This window comes from Seriola dumerili, unplaced genomic scaffold, assembly GCF_002260705.1.
Source record: "Seriola dumerili isolate Sdu_G_001 unplaced genomic scaffold, Sdu_1.0 BDQW01000161.1, whole genome shotgun sequence".
Taxonomy (NCBI): Eukaryota; Metazoa; Chordata; class Actinopteri; order Carangiformes; family Carangidae; genus Seriola; species Seriola dumerili.
This window is the reverse complement of record NW_019174416.1, coordinates 3,155,803-3,164,031: the sequence shown is the minus strand read 5'-3', so window position 1 is coordinate 3,164,031 and position 8,229 is coordinate 3,155,803.

Here is an 8,229-nt window from a genome sequence, read left to right as displayed (position 1 = left end):
GGTTTTAATCCTGGTATGACCCCTTTGACCCCTCTTTGACCTCTCCTATTGAATACACATTAGTTAAAAATATACTTTTTGGGATGATTGGCAGCACTCTTGTGTCTGTACAGTAAATAGGAGGATCAGCGTTTTTCCTATATGCAACAGTGACGCATTGGCACTTTCTACGCTGCACACAAATGGTATTATAGTATTTATTGTACAGATACGAGAGTGGGATCAATTTTTTCATCTAGTGTAACTCTGGGCAACAAAGTGAGTAATGGACAACATAATATTAATGTTTAATGTAATTATCTGCATCATTTTTGTACAGACAAAATTTATGTTTGCTTCTCTATATCACTGATTCAACACTGATTCAATTTGTAGCTAGGTTATACTGATTTACTATAAGTATAGTATGCAACTCTGATGCTCTGATGATATTACCACACATTTATCCACAGTAACATCACCTTTAGCCACACTAGCAGTGTGACCAGTGCTCTTATAATTGCATTGGTCCAGAGTGAGATATTTCCATTCCAACTGGATGGATTGCAACCAAATGAAAAATAGCAAGTTGTCTCTTTTCTTCTTCCGTTGTTTTGTGCCATACTTTTATATCTCACTTTTTTTTATTTCACAAATGATGCCAAAGGTGATCTTTGTCAAGAACATACTTCTAGACAGTGAATGACAGACGATGAATGAGTCACACAGAGGATTTAAAGATATACACTCCCAGGGATGTCTGTGAAGAAGATGGAAAATTAATGGCCTAATTATGTAGACAGGAAGTCCTCCTACTGTCTGTTTTCATACACAGACCAGACTTTCCCTGAGGCGTACATGATGTTTCCCAACTTTTCCAATGTCCTCTCTAGTGGTGATGCCACAGACACACCCTGCCAGGCTTGGTTATGGCCTGACAAACCTCTCACTGTGACTAAATGCGACCTCTGACCATCCCCGTAAAGCTGTGATCTCACACAGGACTGTGGATGCCAGAGGAGGGATGGGAACGCACACTAAAGCTGTGAAATACAAATCACTTTACCTCTCATTAAAACAGGGTACATAGCTGTCATGTTTGAGTAATACTGGAGTATTAAGGACAGCTGATTTCTAAAACACGGCATTTCAAACTTGACTAATCTAGAAAATCATTAACAAAACACACACTAAAATAACATAGGTACAGTATAAGCATACAGAGGTAAATCCTGTTAGACAAAGCTGCTGTGAGAACCTCAAAGGACTGTACCATCTGTGACTCCACAAGAGATCAGTATCTAATGAAAAATGCTGAGTTTTTCTTGGAAGTCTCCCCTTCCTTATTGTCTTTGGACATGTTGGATATACAGCCATTTCCCAACCTGATCTGACATGAAAGAGCACTGCAGGTTGAAGACTTTGAGGTGTCCAGAAACCCAGTGTGGGAGTCTTTCTTTGTCTCATCACTGAAGCCAGTTGAACAATATGACCCAGTAACTTTCTCATCATGTTAAGCGAGTCACAGGAGAGGTTTGAATTTTATCTTTCATACCGTGTGAGGGTTATCTAAATACCACCATCCAACTCATCAAAGCTGGGACATGTGTGTTTAGAGAAAATAGCTGAATCATAGCATTAAGAGACGCAGATGAGAACAGAGATGTCATATCTCCTTTTCAAAGGCCGCAGGCTTTAATCGCACCCCTTGGGGTGTGTGTAGCCTGCAATCTAACAAAGGCAAGGTAAACCAGATGGCCAGAGGTTTTTAATTACATTAAGAGCTGTGCCAACACTCACCAGCCTCTGCCCTATCATAATGACATCCTCTCCCACTTTATTCCTCAGATTGCAGGCATTTCCCAAGTGTGACGGTTTTTCTCTCACCAGCACAAAACATGTCTGGGCATTCACAAACCGATAACTGCGGAGCCCACAACAGGTAAACAGAGACTTCTGGTTCATTGGTAAGATGATACTAATCAGGATGATGACTGCATCTGTGACTTAACTTTCAGAGTAGTCATCATTTTAGGCTGGATGTGAGCTGGATGATGAGAGCCATATTAACATTTATGAATGATTCAGATTCTTAAAGCGACAATGTTCAGTATTTTTATTAAACAAAAGATGAAATGACGAAGTGGATGTGAAAGGGCTTGCTTGCAGTGATAAACATAGAAATATCTATGTTCTACAGAGCATTTTTCAGTCTTTCAGCTCACTGTTTTGACTTTTGGACCCGCAGAGTTTCTGTTTTGGTTCGCGGTCACAGCTCTAAGCAGTCAGATATTTCCATAAAAAGTTGGTTTACATCAAAACAGAGCTTAAAGGAGAGTAAATATTGGACTGACATCCATTAGGTGGACAGAGATATAACTCCATGTGAATGCTAATGTTGCTCCATATCTGCTCAATGATAAACTGTTAGCTAACAGCTTTGCTACATCAATTTATAAGTTAAAAGTATGTCAGGATTGTGTTTGCAGCTTGCTCCCATTGACACCAAACAATCAGTTAATAATAGTTTAAGTACTACTTATTATATCTTATTATTATGGGCACTTTGCCTATCTATTTAATTTTCTTTATACATTTGAGGGTCCAGGAAATTGCAGTAGATTCCCAGGAGAAGGATGAAAATGGAGGCACATCAGGAAATGGCCAACAAATGTGGTAGAGACCCTGTTGGCAGGTAGTGTAAAGCCTTGTAAAACTATGTAAAATATACAGAGATAAGGCTGAAAATCATCAAAGTGGACATTTAAAGGTCATGCTAGCTATGATAGGCTAACGACTGAAGACCCTTAGAGACCGATTTTGATCTCATTCTGCTTGCTGCCAACAAAACACTTTTCCTGTCCTACATAAGTTAATGGGCTGACCAAGTGTATTGCGATGCCCCATATGCCCCCTATAGAGATGGCTTCCTCCCTCCGCTGATGACATCACCTATCAACTCCGGCCTTCTGTTTCCTCTTCCTGTCAGCTGACTCACTCCCAATTTTACTGTACTGTCTCTGGTGACCCCATTCTCAATGCACTGTCTAGATCCTACACTAGATAGAATTGAATTTCAAAGGTATGACAATATGATGGAGCTTGAAATCCACTACTATTACAAACCTTCATTTAGCTGCTACAGGTAGTCCTCCAAGAAAAAGGGGATTTATCATAGCTTTGACATGGACATTTATTATGTGGGTGGACAGTTTAGACAAACATAATAATAATCAACACACATAGCAAATGCACATTGCAAGACATGCTGGAGTTGAGCAGCAGGTGAGGGGCACATGTGGAAAAACTTATTTGGTTTGGAGGAGTCGTAAAGGTACACAAATTAAGGAGAGAGGGGAAAAAACATGTTCTGCCCACTGTTTTTATTGTACACAGTAAGATGCTTCAGGTTATCATAAAACACAGCACAGATCCCACACTCCATGAAACTCAACGAGTGTGCGCACCAGTACAGTAATACACAAGAGATCGCAACTGTCCAGGGATATGGATGCCTTGATTGCTTTGTGGATGCAATAGGTAGTATTCTGTCCTAGTTTTTTACTTCAGACCCAAATAATTGGCTGGTGAACCAACATACAGAGTAACACTTTGGCTGACTGCTTACTTGAAGACATTCATTTTGTGATATCAAATCAGGCAAAACCTTAAGTATTTGGAGTATGCATTTCACAGCACTATTACTTTTCAGTTGTATATCTTTAGTTTAAATTTCCCTTAAAAAGAACAAAGCTTGGTTAAATTCATCCCATCTTAGCAAATATTTATATACATCATTCAAATGGGCTGCAGTCAACTACGTCTATAACAAATTTCTATCTTGAACATGCATCCTCACTCCTTCTAATTAGGCCACTCTAACAAGCCTGCCACAGAGGGAAATAAATCTACTCAAAGTCATTAGGCCTCTTAAGCGGTTAGGATGTTTCCATGGTGACAGAGAGGGAGAATTATGGGTCTGTGCACTCCCGCTTTTGATGTTCAGACACACAGGTACATACGCGCAAACACACACACACACAGCTCCCCATGGCTTCACTGCAGTTGAGTAATCTGGGAAGCAGCGGTGATAGCAGGGAGCTGCTATCTCAGCAGTGANATAAATCTACTCAAAGTCATTAGGCCTCTTAAGCGGTTAGGATGTTTCCATGGTGACAGAGAGGGAGAATTATGGGTCTGTGCACTCCCGCTTTTGATGTTCAGACACACAGGTACATACGCGCAAACACACACACACACAGCTCCCCATGGCTTCACTGCAGTTGAGTAATCTGGGAAGCAGCGGTGATAGCAGGGAGCTGCTATCTCAGCAGTGAGGGGAGAGTCAATGGCCTCAGTTACAGCTCAGGTTAGTAAAGCATTGCTCATTTTCCTGCCTAATGTTACCATGTTTCTTCATTGTTTTGCATTGCTGTAGTGATCTTTATCCCTTGGATGATATTACATGGTATCAGCCCAATCAGCACCAAAAACAAAGATACATGCCATGGAAATGAATCACTGTGTATAGTAGGACATGGTAGAAAACAGGCAGTAAGGAGTCTTTAATACCTCCTGATACCCTAAAAGAAAGACTTTGTGTCAGAATGAGTTTTCCATTCTTGTGACAGTGCTCCCTGCTCCTCCCAAAAAACTGTTTATACCGTCAGATTCATACTTCCTGTAATCCTTCACTTCCTGCCTTATTGTGTCATTGGCTGATCATCAAGTGTAACAATTTAGGGCTGTGCTTGACTGAGAAAGTCTCCAGGGAACTTCTTTTTCTTTCCCCAGTTAGGGGAATATGCTGATCTTCCCAGCAACCCTAAAACAGCAGGTAAAAAATGGTCAGATTGGTCGAGGTTGTCTGATAATGGAATAATAGCACTGACCAGGTGGCAACAGTGGCATCTGGGTATTTCTCAATATGGCCTCAGGTCAAAGGTTAGAGGTCACAAAACTGACCATGATGTAGGCGATGTCTGTCTGCTAAGCTTCTTTTCCTTCATTCTCATTTTTCATCTTTTGCTCTCTGAGTTATTCAAGTCCGGGATGGCACAGAGGGCTTGACTCAGCCTGCTGACAGACAAAGGCCCTACAGTATTTTTCAGATCCCATATCTGCCCTGAGTCCTATGAGATCACCACAATGCTATGTCTCCCTCACAGAAAAGTATTCACACACTGAGAAAGATGCTATTCTGCAAGTGGAAGCACTGCTTTACTGATGCTGCACAGACTAGGGTAATATACACAGAACACACAAACAGGCCTGCAAACACACACTCACACACAGTCACACAAGCACAAAGGGAGAAAAGGGGCCGCTTTGTCTCCATTTGGGATTTTTTGTGTTAATTTGATTCTGACCGGAGCACTGTCTTTTTCAGTTTCTCACTACAGAACTAGGACACTCTCTCAACCTCTTATTGCTGTTTTCTGGATCTTTTTTATCATGTTATGTACGAATTCTCCCTGAAGATGATCTGGGGTGTGTTTTGCATTTCTCTCATTGTTTAGTAGTTTAAGAGGAATCTATAAGAAGGGAAACCTCAATCATATGAACGAGTACAAACTGACTGTGTTCCACATTACTGCTCCAGTTTATTGTGTAATGGTATCATACGTCTTGATTAAACACAATGTTTGGGCGTACTGTTTATCTGAAAACTAAACAGTCATTCATAATCATTACTAAATCACCACTAGATGACCATTGTTTATCTGTAGCTGTTTTAGGATGAATGTAGCAGGATTTAGGCTACACATAATATCATCCAGAATTTTTGTTAATGAGTTGATGCAGTATTTCCAGAATCAATCACCACTTACACGTCAGTTTTGAAAGCAGACTGTCAAAGGGGGAAAAGGAGCTTAAATTAAAGAGTCACTCAGTTGCACATACGAAGAAAAGGTACGTTGTATTTCATTAATAGGAAAAGTTACACAATTGTTACGAAACATCACAAATACAACCTCAAAAATGACCACTGAATTCGCTCAACACAGTTTCAATAAGAAACGCATGAGCTGCAGAAAGAAAGTATTAATGGTAAAGTTGCCATTAAGAAATAATCAATATTAACACTAAATGATACATTATTTGTTGGACTGCGGAGCAAGCAGGATCAAGAGGGATACCTGCAAAGGAACAGTCCCGTACATTCACTGAAATTTGTGCAACAGAATCGGAAGAGGGACTGAAACAAAAAGGCAAAGAGCGAGCGTAGACCATGTAAGGTCAAGGGCCTGGGGCCGACCATGTGTCTGTGTCAGTTTTTCATTTTAAGTAATCTCTGCCTTAGAAATGAACACAAGACATTAACTACATCTTTAACTTCTTGTTGGCGCATACCAACACCAAAGTGTCTGTGGGATAAAGTGACTGTGTATTTTAGATAGCTTTCCAGGAAGAGTGTTTAAAGTCTTTTCTTAGTACATACCAGAAACACACTTGTCAGTACCATCTGTACACTACACTGTTTGAACTGCTCACCTGGATTTATCCCTAAGGTCAAAAAAAAAAAAATTTCGACACCTGTATAATAACACGAATCATATATCAGTGCTGAATTATGGCTGTTCTCAAGTAACATATCGTAAACCTAACTGATAACAGGTTGGACAAGTCTTATTCTATCTAAGACTCTTATATTCTGCCAAGTTTCTACAATAAATCTGAATTAGGCCTCTGAATATAGTGCTTGTACGTACCTGTGTGCTTATAAACCTCGGGCAGAGTCACTTTTCACCCTCTGCAACAGAAGAAAACACCACATTTCCAAGTGTCATATACACTCTGTAGTCCCCTGCTGCAATGTTGTGCAGCATATCTCCATGGATACCCCATAAACAGCTGTGCAGAGAATGACCATTGCCTATACACAATGCACACGTGCACGACCACACACGCACACACACAGACACAAATACCCTGCACACATCCGAGCCATATGAATCATAGTGATCTCCTCATTTCACTGGGGTTAAAGAGGGGAATTCCACTTCTTATAGGGCTGGTCCACAGTCGTGCATGATTTACAGCTCATGCATTATGAGGCATATATGAATATACCATACTGTGTATAATATAAGGTACTGTTTGTGTGACCGTTGGTATGTCTGTACACTTATTTTATGTCTAAGAATTTCTGATAAAGTTGATTGAGCAAACAGAACTTAAATAACAAAACCACAAGGGAGATCCCCTGTCTTTACATCCTGGGTCTTATTATTGTAGCTGATGTTCTAATTGGTTACAATAACACTGTATACACCAGGCCATTGTAAAGATAGTGGATGTGAGTGCTCCACTGGAAATAGCTTTCCTTTGTAATGTAAAGCTATTTGCTGGTATGGACTGCAACAGACACATCAAATTAAATTAAAAAAAATGTATTAAGATCAAAATAAAACAGATGATGAATTCTTAAAGATGACAGATGATGAATTCTTAAGGTTGTGTAGGCTACTGTTTCCATGGTCTCACTGGGTTGCATTAGAGAGCTGCTTATCACTGGGCACTTCTGTCCACAATCTGAATAATGACACCACTGCATTATAGTTACATTAGCTAAAACTATCACAGTAAGACTCAGGCTGTAATGTACTTGAATCGCCTTTTAAGGATGATATAAACATTGGAGTCAAGCTATTTCCACAAACACCGCTTTTGTTACGTGAACATGCAGATTACAGCATACATAATGAGAAATATGGCATAAAGGCTCACACAGTGAGGTCAGTGACCAACGGCTTGATGACGACAGCAGACTGCATTTTAATAGTGCTCATTTGCCCCGCTAACCTAAACCAACTGAAAACATGTTTTAGTTCAAATGCCACTAGTTCAATTCTTTGTGCACTCTCAAAGAAGTTCTCAGACTCTGCTTTGTGCCAAATAAAACTGAATTGTTTATTTAAAACTGCACAATGCACAAACGCACGCACACAGTTTTTTTTTTCACAGATTTCTCAGAGGAATGTTGATATGTGGAGCACTCCAACAATCTCATCAGAGGAAAGCATGCAGAAGATTTGTGCTTACATGAGCAGTATTTTTCATTCATGTATCATTGTAGAGTCCACAGCAGATCACTGTTTTGTCCACAAGTTCTTCCATATGCTCCAAAAACATCCTGACAATAGCCACAATTCATCATATCTGCGGGGCTAAATCACAGACAATCCCACCACCGCAATGCAACTCTGCGGGGACAGCCTCTCCCCTCTCACACCCACCTGACGCTCT